At 53.4% G+C, this 19,280-nt stretch overlaps 1 protein-coding gene across 2 annotated transcripts in view; it reads left to right on the top strand.

Annotated features, from left to right (window-relative positions):
* The first annotated feature begins 2,000 nt into the window (after positions 1-2,000).
* LOC134430338 (cyclin-dependent kinase 18-like) overlaps positions 2,001-19,280 on the top strand; it is a 42,080-nt gene continuing 24,800 nt past the window's right edge. Inside the window, exon 1 of one of the 2 annotated variants that reach the window (XM_063177949.1) lies at positions 2,001-2,648. The gene's annotated coding sequence lies outside the window, so the exon portion shown is untranslated. The remainder of the gene's footprint in view (positions 2,649-19,280) is intronic. The other variant, XM_063177950.1, reaches the window with a different exon arrangement.

Below are 19,280 nucleotides of genomic sequence, written 5' to 3'. Positions count from 1 at the left end.
ACAACCCTGGGTGTCACACACAGCCCTGAGTGTCACACATAACCCTGGGTGTCACACATAACCCTGGGTGTCACACACAGCCCTGAGTGTCACACATAGCCCTGGGTGTCACACATAACCCCGGGTGTCACACACAGCCCTGGGTGTCACACACAGCCCTGGGTGTCACACATAACCCCGGGTGTCACACACAGCCCTGGATGTCACACATAGCCCTGGGTGTCACACATAACCCTGGGTGTCACACAGAGCCCTGGGTGTCACACACAACCCTGCATGTCACACCATAACTGTGCATGTCACACACAATCCTGCATGTCACACAACCCTGGTTGTCACACGTAGCCCTGGGTGTCACACACAGCCCTGGGTGTCACACACAGCCCTGGGTGTCACACACAATCCCGCATGTCACACACAACCCTGGGTGTCACACCATAACTGTGCATGTCACACAAAATCCTGCATGTCACACATAACCCTGGTTGTCACACATAGCCCTGGATGTCACACACAGCCTGGATGTCACACACCACCCTGCATGTCACACATAACCCTGGGTGTCACACACAGCCCTGGGTGTCACACACAGCCCTGCATGTCACACACAACCCTGGGTGTCACACACAACCCTGCATGTCACACATAACCCTGGGTGTCACACACAGCCTGGATGTCACACACAGCCTGGATGTCACACATAACCCTGGATGTCACACACAGCCTGGCTGTCACACCCTGCATCACACCCCACACCCACACCCCCCCTGTCCCCACTTTGCTGCTCCTCCCCAAGCCCTGCAGAGCCCAGGATGCCAATGCCCATCAGACACGGGTGACAGACGAGCTGCTCGCCCTGTGTCACCCAGGATGGCATCTCACCCCTGCTGCAAAGCCACCACGTCCCTGCTGGGTCACTGGGCCTCAGTTCTGAGCCCCCCACGCGCTCCTCGAGGGGCTGGTTCAGCTCCTGCTCCCACTGAAGAGCTGCTGCTGAAGGCCTCACCCCTCGAGGGCCTCAGGGGTGCTGCCCTGGGACAGGCTGAGGTGACCAGAGGAGATGGATCCTTCTAGAACATCCCTTCCCTCCGTGGGGGCTAGGATTTGATGCTCCTGCTGCGCCATCTGGGGAGCACTGTCCCACTCCCCGAGGTGTCTCCAGCCAGCCTGGTGCTTCTGAGATAAGAATTGAGAGTCAGCAAGTCCAGCGAGACTCCCACATTCGGAAAGAACACGGGGAAAAGGAGTTCTGGCAGCAGCAGAACTGAGGAAGCCCGAATTTGTGTCTCCTGGACCATTTTCTTTTTTCCTTTTATTTTTTGGGTTTTTTTTGTGGAATATCCACGTCTGGAAAGAAGACCCTAAATGTTGGATTTCCCCCCACAGAATTTGCATCCCCTTCCATCCTCCCCACCAGCCCTGCTGTGCCCTCTGCGTTCCCCCTCCCCACACTCTGTGGAGATGGATTTTGTGCTTCCCTGCCTCAGTTTCCCCCTGCCCTTCCCCACTCCTGCACATCCCCCAGATTTCGGCACTGATCACAACAACTCTGCTGACAGACAGGGCGGCGTGTGCAGGCAAGGCGAGGATTAATATAGCCGAGGATATAAGAAATTAATTACTCTCAGGCAGACAATGTTGGCACCTCCAGTCAGCCTGATTTATTTCCACGGCTGCTCTATTTTTGGCCAACCCAGAATGTTTGACTAAATATACGACAACAAGGAGCTGGAATGGGTGGGGGAGCCGCTGCTAAATCCACGACCCGGAGAGGCTGAAAGCCGCACGGTGCCGGTGCCGGTGTCTCGGGAGGAGCCGCAGGAGGGAGCTGGACCGGAGAGCGAGGCGGGGATCGCTGTTTGTGTGTTTGTGTGTTTGTGCTCTCCGAGCGCGGCTCCTGCCCGGGCCGGCGGGGCCGAGCGGGCTCCTGCTCCCGGGGCTGCGGCGGGGAGGAGCCAGCGCCGCACGGAACCGAGCGCCGGCAGCGCTCCCGCACCGCGCCCCGACTGCCCGGGCTCCGGCACCGGCACCGGCACCGCTCCAGTTCCCCGGTACCGGCACCTCTCCGACTGCCCGGGCTCCGCTACCGGCACCGGCACCGCTTTGATTCCCCTGGCACCGGCACCGGCACCGCTCCAATTCCCCGGTACCGGCACCGGCTGCGCTCCGACTGCCCGGGCCCCGCTACCGGCACCGCTCCCAATTCCCCCTCCACCGGCACCGGGACCCTCCAACCCTTTTCCTGCTCCGGCACCGGCACCGCTCCCACTCTCCCTGCTCGATACCGGCATCGGCACCGCTCCAATTCCCCCGGTACCAGCACCGGCACCGCTCCCGTTCCCCCGGCACCGCTCCCATTCCATCGGCACCGGGACCGCTCCAACCCTTTTCCTGCTCCGGCACCGGCACCTCTCCAGCTCTCCCGGACCGCTCCAAGCCTCTCCTGCTCCGGTACCGCCTCCAGCATCCGCCCCGCTCCGGTGCCGGTGCCGCTCCAGCCGCTCTCCGCTGCCGGCCCCGCTCCTCTCGCAGCCCGGCCCCGTTCCCGGAGCGGCCCCGCGGCTCCCGCAGCACCGCCCCTGCTCTGCCCCGCAGGAAGGAGGAAGGGACACGGCAGGAGGGAGGGAGAGCGACCGGCTCGGCGCCCGGTGAGTGCCGCGGTCACCCCGCCGCGGGCCGGGGACCCTGATCGTCCCCGAGCCCCTCCGAGAGCCCTGCTCGGCCCCCCAGATCCTCCGGGAGCCCTGCTCGCCCCTCAGCCCTTCCGGGAGCCCTGCTCGCTTCTCCAGCCCCTCCAGGACCCTGCTCGCCCCTCAGCCCCTCCGGGAGCCCTGCCAGTCCCTCCAGACCCTCTGGGGGTCCTGTCCGCCCCCCCAGCCCCTTCGGGGACCTTGCTCGCCCCTGTGGGGACCCTGCTCGTCCCCGCAGCCCCTCCGGGGACCCTGCTCGCCCCTCAGCCCCTCCGGGGACCCTGCTCGCCCCTCAGCCCCTCCGGGGACCCTGCTCGTCCCCCCAGCCCCTGTGGGGACCCTGCTCGTCCCCCCAGCCCCTCCGGGGACCCTGCTCCTCCGGGGGCCACCGCCGCTGCCTGTGGGCCTGGGAGAGGAGTCCCAGGTCCCGAGGGGAGGGGAGAGCTGGAGTTGGAGGCACGGAGAGGGAGAGGGAGGGCTCAGCTCGGATTTGTACCCTGGTGCTCCCCGGTGAGGGAATTCCTGCGCGTGTTCGGTCCTAAATCTGTTCCAGGTTATGGATTGTGATGGGCATCCCTGGGTGGGCGCGCCGTGAGGGGTCTGGGGGGACCCTTTGAGTGTGGAAGTGACCCCCAGGGTCAGTCCGGGGGAAGGGAGCCCTCGGCATTCCCCTGGCGCTGCAGTTTTGGGCGGCTGTCACCATCAGCTGCACCTCTCCTGTTGCTGTGACAGTTCCCGGGGCTGTGTCCCATGATGTGCCCCCCTCTATGTCCCCAGACAGCCCCTTGAGAGCTGCCCTCTGTGCCAGGGCAGCATGAAGAGCTTTAACAGCCTCGTGTCTCGGTGAAAACAACCTGGGCTGAGCGTGTTGGCACAATGGTGGCATCAGCTCTGAGAGAATCAGGGTCAGGCCTGGGGCTGCTGGCGCTGGGTTTTGTGCTGTGCATCAAGATGTGATGTGTGCTGGGCTCGGAGATGGTGCCTGAAGGGGGAAAAGCTTTGAACAAGCATCAGGCAGAAAGTTGGAGGTTTGTGAAAGGACAAGAGCCGTCAAACAGGGCCCTGCGAGAAGCTGGGATTAATTTTAATTAATTCCCTTCTCCTCGGTGGTGTGGGGCAGGTTTGGGGTGTGGATCTGGGATGTGCCAGCGCGTGGGGCTGAGATGTGGTCAGTGCAAGCAGAGTCCTGCTCTCCAGCCTCACCAGGCTGTGACAGGGCGGGGGAGAGGTCGGGAAAAGCAGTTCCCATGGTCCTGAAGAGATTCCCTCCAGGAATCTGGCCCCTGGGTCATGGACACGGCGTCAGCGGGCACACACACAGATCTCAATGCATTTGTGATGTGGAGAATCCTCTCCTCCCTTGGAAAAGGTGGGAGGGGACGTCCAAGAGTCCCAGAAGGAAGAGGCAGGAACAGGAGAGCACCCAGCTCACCCCATCCATGGAATTTCCTCAGTGTGAGAGGCACCCAGCTCAGTTTGCTGATTTCCAGGCTCTCTGTCACACCAGAATATTTCCGAGCAAGTTTTGGTGTCTGTGCTCCAGGCAGGGCTCACAGATTTGTTCCCAGGTTCCCAGGCTTACTCACTCACGCTGGAAAATATCAGCACCACGTCCAAATGGGAACAGCTCATAAATGAGTAGTGGAACAACCTCGCCAGAAATCCTGGGAGTTCCTCCTCTCTCATCCTGCTGGGATGGAGAGAAAGAGAGAAAAAAATTACAGCTAATCAGGGCTCTGGAGATCTCCCTGCGTCCATGGCCTTGCCAGGGATTCTGCCTGGCCTTGGCCACGTCACCGCCGTGTCCCCACGTCCGAGTCCCCCCATCTGGCAGCTCCTGACCTGGCTTTGTTCCCAGGGCTTTGCTCCCCGAGCTCTGCAGAGCCCTGGGATGCTGGCAGGGATGGGAAGCGCTGGATCCTCATCTCCATCTGCCTTTCACTGAGGCAGCTCTTTGTGGGGCCCTGAATGGGCCCTTCAGAGAGGCCGTGCTGGTGGCAGGGTGACAGAGGGGAGGGATGGTGTCACACATTGCTGGCTACAGGTGGCTCAAGTGCAGCTGGCTGCTTTTTATTGCCTTCCAAACGAGCTGCTTTAAATCTTGAGCTGCTGCCTCTGGTGTGCATTCCTTGCCAGTGTCCCTTGTCCCCTGGGGACGGGCTGGGGTGCAGGGGGTGCTGCAGGGGACAGTTGTGACACTGTTCACAGGGGTCTCAGGCTGAGGGAAGAGACGAGGATCTGACTCCATGTTTCAGAAGGCTGATTTATTATTTTATGATATATATATTTATGATATATAAATACTTATATATTTATGGTATATAAATATATATTTATGATATATATTATATTAAAACTATACTAAAAGAATAGAAGAAAGGATTCTCTCAGAAGACTGGCTAAGAATAGAATAGCAAAGAATGATAACAAAGGTTTGTAGCTCGGACTCTGTCCGAGACAGCTGGGCTGTGATTGGCCATTAATTAGAAACAACCAGCATGAGCCAATCAAAGATCCACCTGTTGCATCCCACAGCAGCAGATAACCATTGTTTGCATTTTGTTCCTGAGGCCTCACAGCTTCTCAGGAGGAAAAATTTTAAAGAAAGGATTTTTCATAAAAGATGTCTGTGACAGTCAGAGCCACTTGTGCCCTGGGGACAGGATGGGGTGCAGAGGGTGTCCCTTGTGCCCTGGGGACAGGCTGGGGTGCAGAGGGTGCTGCAGGGGACAGTTTTTGCCTTCCCTTGCTGGCACTGCATTTTACAGAGGGTAAAACACAGAGGCAAAATGGCTCAGGGTGCTACAGGGAGCTCAGCTGAGTTTTGATCTCCCAAATCCATGAGAATCCTTCAGTTCTCCCTGTCCCACCACCTGGCCAGGCAGAACCCTGGATGTCCGCTCACCATGTGAATTAAAATATCCACGTTGCAGTTTTCACTGAGACCATCATCCCCTTGGTCTGGCCTTTTGGGGAGAAATGAATGTTTGGTCAATGCCTGTAAACCCTGGGACATTCCTCTGGCTTCCACAGAGCTGAGGTTTGGGCCAGGAGGGCTGAGAATCTCCAGAAGAGCTGGGATCTGTTTGTTTGCAGTCATGTCCAAGAGGAGTAAGAGTTTCCAAAAGGGCTTAGGCTCAGGAGGAGCCTCCCAGATTCTCCTTGCATCCTCAGGGAAATGGAGGCAGCTCCTGCAGGCAGCAGGACAGGGGAGCTTGGCTGAGCTCAGAGCAGATCCCGAGGCTGGAGCGAGTTCTGCTGTGTGTAATCCATGTGCTGACACCCCAAAGGCTGAGCTCAGCCGGGCTGGGTTTGTGCAGGCAGGGCAGCGATGAGAGGGCTCTGGTGGGGTTCAGGAGTGAACCCTGTGCGGGCAGAGCTTTGCCCTGCTGGCTTTGCTCCCCTCTGAATCCACCGGCTCCTCTGTTTGTCCAGGAAAGCCGGCGGCAGGAAGCAGCCTGTTGATGGAGGTGGCCCAGATCCCAATCTGGTGAACAATTAACTCTGCAGAGTGCTCTGTAATCAGCCCCAGCATCTTTTGCCCTCTCCCAATCTCCCAGCCCGGCCTCCTTTCCAAGGCAGCAGCGTTCTGCCCGCAGCCAGTGCTGCTCATCTGCTGCTTGTTTGCTCAGTGCCTCCCAATCTCTGGCTCCCATCTCTTGTCTGGCTGGAAGGGAAACTGGAAACTGCTGGGGGATGGCTTTGGAGGCAGGCAGCAGCACGGGAAGCCCTGGCAGAGGGCTGGGGTTCATCTGTGCTGCTGCCACTGCTGCCACCTCTCATCTGTCTGCTCGTCCTTCACCTCCCTCCCTGCACACAGCTCCTTCCAGCCCCATCCTCAGAGCTTTCCCTTTCCTCCTGCCTCTCCCTGCTCCTTTAGGGATGAGCTCTGAGCCACCGCAGGATTTTCCCAGCCTCGTTCCCCACTGGGAATTGCCCACATCAATTCCTGATCCCTGCCGGGAATCTGGGCGTTCCTTCCCACACCTGAGCAGGAGCTCTGGGTGCAGAGTGCAGCTCCAGGGGTGTGGGGATGCAGCTCAGGGAGCAGGAGGATGCTCCAGGGCCAGGCAGGACTGCAGGAATGCAGCTCAGGGAGCAGGAGGATGCTCCAGGTGGAGGCAAAACCTGCAGGAATGCAGCTCAGGGAGCAGGAGGATGCTCCAGGTGGAGTTAGGACTGTGGGGATGCCGCTCAGGGAGCAGGAGGATGCTCCAGGTGGAGGCAGGACATGCAGGGATGCAGCTCAGGGAGCAGGAGGATGCTCCAGGTGGAGGCAGGACCTACAAAATGCAGCTCAGGGAGCAGGAGGATGCTCCAGGGCCAGGCAGGACTGTGGGGATGCAGCTCAGGGAGCAGGAGGATGCTCCAGGTGGAGGCAGGACTGCAGGAATGCAGCTCAGGGAGCAGGAGGATGCTCCAGGGCTAGGCAGGACCTACAAAATGCAGCTCAGGGAGCAGGAGGATGCTCCAGGTGGAGGCAAAACCTGCAGGAATGCAGCTCAGGAAGCAGGAGGATGCTCCAGGCACTCAATCCCACTGCCAGCACCAGCAATTCCACCTTTGGTTGTGGCTTTTGTTCCCATTTTTCTGCCATCCCTGCCACCCCCGGGGTGCTGGGGGCAGAAATAACTTGGGAGGTGTTCAGAGGGGGGTGTTTGAGCTGCTGTTTGCAGGGATTGCTGCTTTTTGGGGTCCAGGAGCAGCTCAGATGGGACATTTCAGGGATCTCAGCTGGGTTTGCTTCCCTTTCCCCTCCCTGTGTGGGTTCAAAGCAGGGGACAATTCCTTGTTTGTCACCGTGGGCCCCTCCATCCCTGGGGCCTGCAGGCACTGCCACAACAAAAATCATAAATTGAGGGGTGAACTCCCAATCCAGAGCTGTCAGAGCTCGGTCCCTGTCACCTCTGCTGCGACACCTGGGTCACCTGAGAGAGGGGAAAATGCCGAGAGTGGGGTTGGAATCACTGCCCCTTCCTGAGTGCCTGGGAAGGGAGAGCTCCTGTGGGCACCAGGAAGGATGCTGCTAACGAGGACAATCCAATTAATGTCATTTTCTGTTCATTATTTTGTTAGTTTTTAACTTTTTAATGTTTTCCCTTATTTATTTTATTGGTGACACCCAAACCTTCCACCCTTGCACCGCCCTTGTCATCTTCATTTATCAGCTGGGAAACTGAGGCACAGATTTTATTCCTGGGGTTGGGAAAATCCCATCACTGGCAGCTCTGGATCTCAAACCTGAGACCTAAAAATCTCCTCAGGATGTCTTGGTCTGAATCAAACAGCTCCTGGCTCGCTGTGCTCTGGGGTTTATCAATTTAATTCATCTTTTGGGCACCTTTTCAGTGTTTTTATTATTGAACCCTCTCCATGAACCCTCTCCCTCTCTTTTTTCCCCAATCCCTGAAATCCTCAGCCATTTCCTTTAAAACAACCCAAATTTTCCCAGCTGGAGTGGGGCTGGGCACTGGCTTTGAGCAGTTTTTTTGTGCTGATTTTGCCTTGAATCGCTCCATTTAAAAGGAGAGGCTGCTGAAGCCAACCATAAACACCAAAACCCCCAAAGAAATCAAAATGTGCCTTTTTTGGGAAGCAGGAAAACATTCCCAGGGAAAACATTCTGCTCTTTCTCCATTTTGATTTTAATGGTTTATTTTCTATTTAATTATTCAGGCAGCATTAATGTGCTGGTCACTCCGAGGTTGGGATTCCTGATCCTGGGGGGATTTATCCTCAAAACACCCCCCAGCTTTTCCCTCTCTCCTGTTGCTCCCAGCACTTCCCACTCTCAGAGCCTTGGCTTTTTTTAGTTGCTAAATCTCACAAGGTTTGTGAGCAGGAGCCTCGATTCTGCACTTGGGAACACGCACAGAAATATAAATTCAGCACTTTGGGTTTTTTTTTCCCTGCATTCCAGCATGGAACATCACCTGGAGCTTGGATTAATGCCATCTATGACTGGAATTATTGGGTGGAAAACCTTTTAGGTTGGTGGTTTATGGCCAAGGCTGTGCTGGAGCAAATGTAGATGCAGAGGGATCTTCAGGAGATGTCAGGAACTAAGGATCCTGCCCTGATCCAGTAGATCCATAAACAACAGAACGAAGGAAATGATCTTGGTGTGCCTGGAGACTCTGAGGAGGAGGAGGCAGAACTGGAGGGTTTGGTTTGTGTCTGATCCAAATTAAAATGCAAAGAGAGTTTCTGTGACAAACGGAACTGAACAAATCAGCCCAACACCAGCCCACACCCTGCCTGCCACATCCTCTGCTCAGCAGTGGCTCCCAAAGGCCCTGGGGACAGCAGGAGCAGCAGGAGTTGTCCCATCATTGTCCCATCTCTGTCCCATTGCTGTCCCACCACTGTCCCATCATTCTCCCATTGCTGTCCCATCCTTATCCCATCTCTGTCCTATTATTATTTCATTGTTGTCCCATCTCTGTCCCATCTTTGTCCCTTTGCTGCTCCTTCACTGTCCCACTGCTGCCCCATCTCTGTCCCATCACTGTTTCATTGCTGTCCCATCTCTTTCTCATCCCTGTCCCATCCTTATCCCATCTTTGTCCCATAATTTCCCGTGTCTGTCCCATCATTGCTCCATTGCTGTCCCATCACTCTCCCATCATTATCCTGTTGTTATCCCATCATTGCCCCATCTCTATCCCATATTGTCCCATGGTGTCCCTCACTGTCCCCTCACTGTCCCATCACTTCCCCATCACTTCCCCATCATTGTTATCCCATCTCTGTCCCATCACTGTCCCATTGTTATCCCATCACTGCTCCATCATTGTCCCATCGCTGTCCCCTCACTGTCCTGTCACTGTCCCATGCTCTCCCATCTCTGTCCCATCACTGCTCCATCACTGTCCCATTGTTATCCCATCTCTGTCCTGTCACTGTCCCATGCTGTCCCCTCACTCCCGTGGGTGCCCTGTCCCTGCAGAGCCTGGCTGGGATCTTCTGGATCCCCCACACAGGGATGGGCAGAGCCATTTCCTCAGAAAAGTGCCCAGAAAAGGCTCAATTGGGGCATTTTAATTCCAGGCAAACACAGCAGAGCATCCGAGGGGGAAGGAGCATTTTTATAAATCACCATTAGCAGCACGTGTGCTGTTTAAGAACTTAATCCCTCCCAATCCCCCCTGATTAACGATTAATTGTGCCACTAATTGCGCTATCATAGCATGGCAGGCCCAGCCTGCAGCAGGCACAGGCAGCCACACCAGTGCTGAACCAAATCACAACTGGGAGCACTGGGAGGCCCTGCTGAGAGGGCCTGGGCCAAAATCCCTCCTCTATTGAAACCTCACAGTTCTAATCCTGCCTTATCTCCAGCGTTTCCTTATCAGCTGGGAGGCAGGAGAGGAGGATTGGATGCACTTGGAACAGCCCTGCCCAGTCTCATCCCTTTTTTAATGTGGATTTTCTTCCACTCCTGTGAAAATCACATGGAAATTCCTCTGTTTTGATTTGGAGTGAGGGGGAAAGCACAATATTTGAATTTATTTTCATTATTTTCTGCTTCTGGTGGCTGCAGTTGCCAAGGCCTCTCTCCCTGACAGTGCCCAAGGCCCTGCTCATTGTCATCCCTTTTTTTAGCATGGATTTTCCTGACTCCTGCGAAAACCACACAGAAATTGCTCCAAGTTTTCATTTGGAGGCAGAGGAAAAGCACAATATATGAATTTATTTTCATTATTTTTACGTTTCTGATGCCTGTTTTATGCACAGAAGGCTGCAGTGTTCAAGGCCTCTCCCTGACAGTGCCCAAGGCCCTGCTCAGTGCCATCCCTTTTTTTAGTGTGGATTTTCCTCACTGCTGTGAAAACCACACAGAAATTCCTCCATGTTTTCATTTGGAGTGAGGGAAAAAGCACAATATTTGAATTTATTTTCATTATTTTCTGCTTCTGATGCCTCTTTAATACACAGAAGGCTGCAGTGTCCAAGGCCTCTCCTTGACAGTGCCCAAGGCCCTGCTCGGTGTCATCCTTTTTTTTAGTGTGGATTTTCCTCACTGCTGTGAAAACCACATGGAAATTCCTCCATGTTTTGACTTGAAGTGGGGGGAAAAGCACCATATTTGATTTTATTTCTGTTATTTCCCTGTGAAAACCACATGGAAATTTCTCTATGTTTTGGTTTGGAGTAGGGAGGAAAGCACAATATTTGAATTTATTTCCATTATTTTCCTCTTCTGATCCTCTTTTATGCAGCCAGGCTGCAGTGTCCAAGGCCTGGGGGCCCGGCCATGACTTTTCCTGGGGGAGATCCTTCTCTTTCCCTCTGTTATCTCGCTCTGGGCTCTGTTATCTCTCCAAGGCTTGTGCAGGAACCAGCCTGGCTTGTCAAGGACACTGGGGCTCCCTCCCCCAGCAAGGCTTTTATAGCAGAGAGAAACTGAGATTGAAGTGAAAAAAATCTTAAAAATAAAACATTAAATTATTATTAAATAAATTATATTAAATATATTATTGAACAATATTAAAATTATTTAATATTAAAACGTTTTTAATTGATTTTATTAAGATATATTAATATTAAAAGGAAAATTCATGCTTTTCAGCCCCACCAACGTATTTGTTTTGTCTACAAGTGACACCACAGCTTTGAGGACACGGGGCTGGCCTTGGCTGGGTGGCACAGATGGCATTTACAGTTTAACAAGGAGCAAGGTTTATCCAAACACTCCGTGCTCACCCGGGTTCCCAGACAGCCCTGAAATGTCTCCTCCCTAGAAAAGGGATCAGGGCTTGCACTGAGGCAGGAATAATCTGTTTATTGCACGTGGGATTTCTCTGTTCTGTTGCCTTTTTCTTAACTTGGAAGTGAAGTTGGAGATAATTTTAATAAGGAGCAAACATAAAACTGGATTTTATGTTAGCTCCTCATTAAAATTATCTAAATTATCCCCTAAAAATTTAATTTCCCGTAAGTGCCCCGAAGGTTTTTCATGGAAAAGTTTAATTTTTTAGGGGAAAAGCAAGGACTGGGATGATCCCTTCCCTCAGCTGGGAAGCAGAGCCAGGCCAGGAGGATCTCACAGATCCCACAGACCCCACAGAACCCACAGACCCCACAGATCCCACAGACCCCACAGAACCCACAGACTCCACAGATCCCACAGACTCCACAGATCCCACAGACCCCACAGAACCCACAGACCCCACAGACCCCACATCTCACCCATCTGGGGCTCTGAGATCATCAGGAAGGGTCAGGATGAAAGGTTTTGCAGGATTTCCCTTTCTAGGCAAGAGGGATCCAAAAATAATCATATTTCTATATTTATTTAAATAAAAATAATACTGATCACAGCTCCTGCTGTGCTTGGAAACTCTCTGGTCCTTCAAATGTTGGCTCCTCCTCACTCCCCTCCCCGTGGCTGCTTTTCCTCCCCATCCCATGGGGAAATATTGGCTATTCCCCCATACCCACAGGGCCCTCCAAGGATGGGTGCAGGGCTGGTTTAAGGTTTAATCCCAGCTTAGTGCAGTCAGGGTTTGCTCCCTCCCTCCCTCCCAGCCACGTGATCCTCACAGGGCTTTAAATAAATCAGATTTCCAACCCTCCAGCCCAGAGGGTTTTTGTGCCTTTAATGCCAAACTGTGGCACTGCTGCTCCAGAGCTTTGTCCTGGGGGAAGCCCCGGCCATGGCTGGGACTGGGAGCGACTGGAGCAGGGACAGGAGGGCAGGAGCAACTTCCCCTCTTATTCCATCCCTGCTCTGCAGGAAAATCTGTCCCAGGGTGGTTTTGGGATGGTTCAGGAGCTCCGAGGAGCTGGCATCCTTCAGGGAGAGGAGGGAGCTTTAATCCCACTGAAGGATCTCCAGCTCTTCCTTGGGTTGTGGAAATCCAGGTGTCTCCAGGCTGTGGAGCAAAGCAGGCAGAGATTTCAGGTTTTTTCAGCAGCGCTTTCCCCTTTCATTCCATCCCATTCCATCAAATCTGTCCCAGGTTTGGGGCTGGTTCAGGAGCAGTGGCAGCTCTGAGGAGCTGGGATCTGCTGGGAGAGGATGGAACACTAATCCCACTGAAGGATTTCCATCTCTTCCTTAGGATGTGGAAATCCAGGTGTCTCCAGGCTGTGGAAGAAAACAGAGATTTCAGTTTATTTTCAGCAGCACCTTCTCCTCTCATTCCATTCTTGCTCTGCAGGAAGATCTGCCCCAGGTTTGGGGCTGGTTCAGGAGCAGTGGGATCCTTCTGGGAGAGGATGGAACACTAATCCCACTGAAGGGTCTCCATCTCTTCCTTAGGATGTGGAAATCCAGGTGTCTCCAGGCTGTGGAGCAAAACAGGCAGAGATTTCAGGTTTTTTTTCCAAGTCCTTTTGTCAAGACAAAACATTTCCAGTCTCCTCAAAAACCCATGGCAAAGAGCCAAGCTCTTCATTGCTCTGAGTGCTCTTGGTGCTGCTGCTCCTCCACAGAAACCTGGGGTTTGTTTAGATTCCAACTGTTTTGTGGTTTTTTGGGGTTTTTTTCTGGGAAATTTTAATCCTGTCCAGAGCCTTTGAGGCCAGGATCCCTCTGGAAAGGTTTCTCCCAAGGATCCTGTTTCTGTGCTGCTCTTTGTGCCCCTCCTTTCCCGTGTGCCAGAGGTGGCTGCATTTCTCAAATTCCACGGGGCTGTCGGGTGTCCAGGATGTCATTCCTGGTGCTTTAAATATCTTTTTGGAAAGGGGAGCCGGGCTGGGATTCCTGTGCTCAGCTGTCCCTGCCGAGCTGTGTCACCCCCTGGGTCAAACCCACCCTGCAGCTCAAGGGATTCCTTTCCCAAATATCCTCGTTTTGCACCCAAACTTTGTTTCAGCCTCATTCTCCTGGACCAGGAAGAGGCCTTGGGGCATGGGAGGAAAATTCCTGTTCAGTAGAGAGTGAAAAACCTTTCCTACTTCCCGCAGTGCAGGGCACCTGCTGATCCAGGGGCTGTGACTCCCTGAGTGCAGGAATCCTCAGAATCCTCAGAATGGTGTCCAAGGGAGAAATTCCTGCTCAGTTTTTCCTGACATTTCCCACTTCCAGCCTTTCTGGAGCAAACCAGCAGTGCAGGGATCCTCAGCATCCTCAGAATTGTGTAAAAGGGAGAAATTCCTGCTCAGTTTTTCCTGACATTTCCCACTTCCAGCCTTTCTGGAGCAAGCCAGCAGTGCAGGGATCCTCAGAATCCTCAGCATCCTCAGAATCCTCAGAATTGTGTAAAAGGGAGAAATTCCTGCTCAGTTTTGCTGACATTTCCCACTTCCAGCCTTTCTGGAGCAAACCAGCAGTGCAGGGATCCTCAGAATCCTCAGAATTGTGTCTGAGGGAGAAATTCCTGCTCAGTTTTGCTGACATTTCCTACTTCCAGCCTTTCTGGAGCAAACCAGCAGTGCAGGGCACCTGCTGATCCTGAGTGCAGGGATGCTCAGGATCCTCAGGATCCTCAGAACCCTCAGAACCCTCAGAATGCTCAGAACCCTCAGAATCCTCAGAACCCTCAGAATCCTCAGAATCCTCAGAACCCTCAGAATCCTCAGAATCCTCAGAACCCTCAGAATCCTCAGAACCCTCAGAACCCTCAGAACCCTCAGAATCCTCAGAACCCTCAGAATCCTCAGAATGCTCAGAACCCTCAGAATCCTCAGAATCCTCAGAACCCTCAGAACCCTCAGAACCCTCAGAATCCTCAGAATCCTCAGAATGCTCAGAACCCTCAGAATCGTCAGGATCCTCAGAACCCTCGGAACCCTCAGAACCCTCAGAACCCTCAGAATGCTCAGAACCCTCAGAACCCTCAGAATGCTCAGAACCCTCAGAATGCAGGCTGCCCCCACCCTGGGGATGCTGCACGTACCAGGGAAGCGCTGGCACGACCCCAGCAGGGTGGGGACAATGCCAGCCCTGAGCTGCCCCAGCGCTGGGGTGGCCCAACTGGCCAGCAGTGGCCCCATTGTTGCTGCAGCTGAGCTCTGGCCACTTGTCCCAGGTTAGGGAATAAGTGCCCAGTGTTCTGAGCTGCTGGAATAATGCCTGGCACTGGGATGCCTCGCTCAGAGCCGCCCTGAGCTCACCAGGAGCCGAGGGAGAGCTGAGGGCACAGAGAAAGGCAAAATAGCCCAGAACAAAAGGTCCTTTGTGTGCTCCCGTTACTGGGCTCGTTTTCGGCTCCAAACCCGGGTGGGAATGTGCATCCAGCCTTGGATGGGAGGCTGCCCTGGCCTCCCATCCCTGCAGCCAGCACAGGTTGGAATCCCAGCCCTGGGAGTGGCCAAGGGCAGCTTGGAGCAACCTGGAGATGTCCCTGCTCGTGGGAATGGGATGGGCTCCAAGATCCCTGTTTGTGGGAATGGGATGAGCTCTAAGGTCCCTGCTTGTGGAAATGGGATGAGTCTCAAGACCCCTGCTGATGGAATTGGGATGAGCCTCAAGACCCCTTCCCATGGGAATGGGATGAACTCTAAGGTCCCTGCTGATGGAATTGGGATGAGCCTCAAGATCCCTGTTTGTAGGAATGGGATGAGCTCTAAGGTCCCTGCTTGTGGAAATGGGATGAGCCTCAAGATCCCTGTTTATGGGAATGGGATGAGCCTCAAGACCCCTTCCCATGGGAATGGGATGAACTCTAAGGTCCCTGCTGATGGAATTGAGATGATCTCTAAGATCCCTGTTTATGGGAATGGGATGGGCTCCAAGATTCCCTGCTGAGGGAATGGGTTGATCTCTAAGGTCCCTGCTCATGGAGATGGGATGAGCTCCAAGACTCCTGCTGATAGAAGTGGGATGGGCTCTAAGATCCCTGCCTGTGGGAATGAGATGGGCTCTAAGATCCCTGTTCATGGGAATGGGATGAGCCTCAAGATCCCTGCTCTTGGAAATGAGATGAGCTCTAAGATCCCTGGTCATGGAGATGGGATGAGCTCTAAGATCCCTGCTTGTGAAAATGGGATGAGCTCTAAGATCCCTGGTCATGGAGATGGGATGAACTCTAGGACCCCACCCCATGGGAATGGGATGAGCTCTAAGATCCCCGTTCATGGAAATGGGATGAACTCTAAAACCCCAGCCCATGGGAATGGGATGAGCTGTGAGGTCCCTTCTCATGGAAATGGGATGAGACTCAAGATCCCTGTGTATGGAAATGGGATGAGCCTCAAGACCCCTGCCCATGGAAAATGGGATGAGCTCTAAGATCCCTTCTCACGTGAATAGGATCAGCTCTAAGATCCCTGCTGATGGGAATGGGATGAGTCTCAAGATCCCTGCTCATGGAAAATGGGATGAGCTCTAAGATCCCTGCTGATGGGAATGGGATGAGTCTCAAGATCCCTGCTCATGGAAAATGGGATGAGCTCTAAGATCCCTGCTGATGGGAATGGGACGAGTCTCAAGCTCCCTGCTGATGCTCTGAGATCCCAGCTCATGGCAATGGCGTGAGCTCTAAGATCTCTCCCAACCCACTCCATTCTGTGCTTCCATGAGTCCATAATGACCTGGCAGGAAGTTTTCCATGGATCCACCTTTCCCAGGCTATCCCTGCGTTCTTCTGCCGCTCAGAACATGGCTTTGTCTCTTAACAAGGAATTCCCGACTGGATTTCAACAATTCCCAGCTGGAATTCTGCAGGGTGGGGATAGGAATGCTGTGAGCCCAGAGTCTCACATTCCCCAGGGTCTCACCTCCCAAGGGAATTCAAACCAGCTGACAGGGAGGGGGGAGGATGCCTTGCCATCATTCCTGATTTATCCCTGTGGCATTCCAAGGGAGCCCAAGCAAACCAGATAAGAATTGTTTTCCTTTTTTTCCCCTGAGGCTTCTCATCTTCCCAGGAGAAAAATCCTGGGGAAAGAGATTATTTCAAAGAATGTGAATGCTACAGGTTGGATAGCAGGATTTTACAGAAAGGGTGATAAAGTTCTGGAATGTTCTGCCTGGGGAGGTGGTGGAGTCGCCATCCCTAGGGGTGTTTAACAAAGCCTGGATGTGGCACTGGGTGCCAGGACTGAGTTGAGGTGTTGGGACTGGGTTAGATTCGATCTTAAAGGTCTCTTCCAACCTGGTCATTCTGTGTTCCCCAGCCAGCATTATCTCAGCTTGGATGTGTTTAACAAAGCCTGGATGTGGCACTGGGGGCCAGGGGTGAGTTGAGCTGTTGGGGCTGGGTTGGACTCATTGATCTTCAAGGTCTCTTCCAACCCAGTGAGTCTGTGAATTCAGGGAATTCTGTGAATTCAGGGAATTCCATGAATTTTGGGGATTCCCAGGGACTGGGGAGGTGGTGGAGTCCCCATCCCTGAGGGTGTTTAACAAAGCCTGGATGTGGCACTGGGGGCCAGGGTTGAGCTGTTGGGACTGGGATGGACTGGATGATCTTGAAGTTCTCTCCCAACCCAGTGAGTCTGTGAATTCAGGGAATTATGTGAATTTTGGGAATTCCAGGGACTGGGGAGGTGGTGGAATCCCCATCCCTGGGTGTGTTTAACAAAGCCTGGATGTGGCACTGGGCGCCAGGGTTCGGTTGAGCTGTTGGGGCTGGGTTGGACTCATTGATCTTCAAGGTCTCTTCCACCCCGGTGATTCTGTGAATTCAGGGAATTCTGTGAATTTTGGGAATTCCCAGGGACTGAGGAAGTGGTGCAGTCCCCATCCCTGGGTGTGTTTAACCAAGCCTGGATGTGGCACTGGGTGCCAGGGTTGAGGTGTTGGGGCTGGGTTGGACTCATTGATCTTCAAGGTCTCTTCCACCCCAGTGATTCTGTGAATTCAGGGAATTCTGTGAATTTTGGGAATTCCCAGGGACTGCAGAGGTGGTCCAGTCCCCATCCCTGGGGGTGTTTAACCAAGCCTGGATGTGGCACTGGGTGCCAGGGCTGAGGTGTTGGGGCTGGGTTGGACTCATTGATCTTCAAGGTCTCTTCCAACCCAATGATTCTGTGAATTCTGTGGATTTCAGCGGGGTCGGTTGGGCCCTGCAGCCACACACGGATTGCCGTGTTTGCTGAGCCAATAAAAGCTCCACGAGGAGGAGCAGAATTCCCCATTTCTCTGAGCCTTGCAGGAGTGAATCGATGCCACCTCATAGCCAGGAGTGCTGAATAGGGCTTTTCAGTTTGCCTTGTAAACACCACTGGTAATCTCTCCGGGGATTAAAAAATAAATAAATAAACAAAAAAAAAACGGTTTAAAACAAGCAAACTTTTCCCTCCGAGCCTTCCTCTCTTTCAGCTGGGAAATGGGGGCAGAAATGTAGTAAAGTGGTAAGGAAAAATACAGAAATTTGATAATTTTTGAGAGGGAATAATTAGTGCTGCCAAGCTTTGCTGGAGGAGGGAGGGGACAGCTCCATACCCTGGTGATGCCTAAAATACCTGGCTCAGGAATTCCAGAGCAGGGAATCTGTAAATTCAGGGAATTTGTAATTTCTCACTCAGGAGAAATCCATTCCCATGCAGAACAGCTCAAAGGTGATTTCCGAACACAGCCTTGAGGGCGGCTGCATTTAAAGGATCTTTAACTCCTCGTGAGGAGTTTTCCTGCTGGGATTCACCTTTGGGGCCCTTTGAAGTGTTCCAGCCGGGTATTTACCCTCCACCCCAGTTCCAGTAAACGCAGATCACTCGCCCTGCTGGCTTTAATCCTGGTTTTTGGTCGGCTTCCAAGCAGGGTGATTTCATTTTTTATGCCTAAATTCCTCACTGCTGTGTGAAGCTGCTCCTTCCCCTCGTGTCATGTTGCTGCCTGCTGTTAATTATCCGGCTCGCTCTGCATCCCCGGCAGCATCCAGGGATCCTGCCAGGCTGTAAAACCCAAAGCGATGTCATGGCTGTGCTTAACAAGTGCCACTTTCCCTCGGAAAGTCAATAAATGCTTCCTTTAGCACACTGAGGGAGGGGGGGAAACCCCCAATAAAATTAAACAAAATTAAACAAAACGAGAGGCGGTTGTTAGGGGTTCTTCCCTTGAAATCCATGCTGGGGAGAGCAGCTGTGGAAAGGGATTTTTTTTTAGCCCACAAGAAATGTGGCTGGAGGGTGGGTGAAGCTCCTGGAACCCCTCGGGGGGTTGTGGGGCACCCCACATTTCATGGCTGGACCCTAAATTCCCCCTGGAACCCCCACATTGCCTGGCTGGACCCTAAATTCCATCTGGCACCAAGGCTGTGGGTGCTTTCCTTGCAGCAAATCCCAGCTTTGGGATCCTGTATGGATCCCATATGGGACAGGGTGAATTCCTTTCAGGGAAGGAGCCAAGGGCTGAGGACAAGGACAATCCCATAAATCCCATAAATCGCAGCTCACAATCCCATAAATCCCAGCTTTGGGATCCTGTATCCATATGAGACAGGACGAATTCCTGTTGGGGAAGGACCTGAGGGCTAAGGACAAGGACAATCCCATAAATCCCAGCTCACAATCCCATAAATCCCAGTTTTGGGATCCTGTATCTGTATGGGATAGGGCAAAATTACTGTTGGGGAAGGAGAATTCCTGTCAGGGAAGGAGCCAAGGGCTGAGGACAAGGACAATCCCGTAAATCCCATAAATCGCAGCTCAAAATCCCATAAATCCCAGCTTTGGGATCCCATAAATCCCAGCTTTGGG

This window comes from Melospiza melodia, chromosome 28 (genome assembly GCF_035770615.1).
Source record: "Melospiza melodia melodia isolate bMelMel2 chromosome 28, bMelMel2.pri, whole genome shotgun sequence".
NCBI lineage: Eukaryota > Metazoa > Chordata > Aves > Passeriformes > Passerellidae > Melospiza > Melospiza melodia.
Note: the sequence above shows the minus strand (reverse complement) of the source record. Positions and strands in the feature narration are given on the sequence as shown.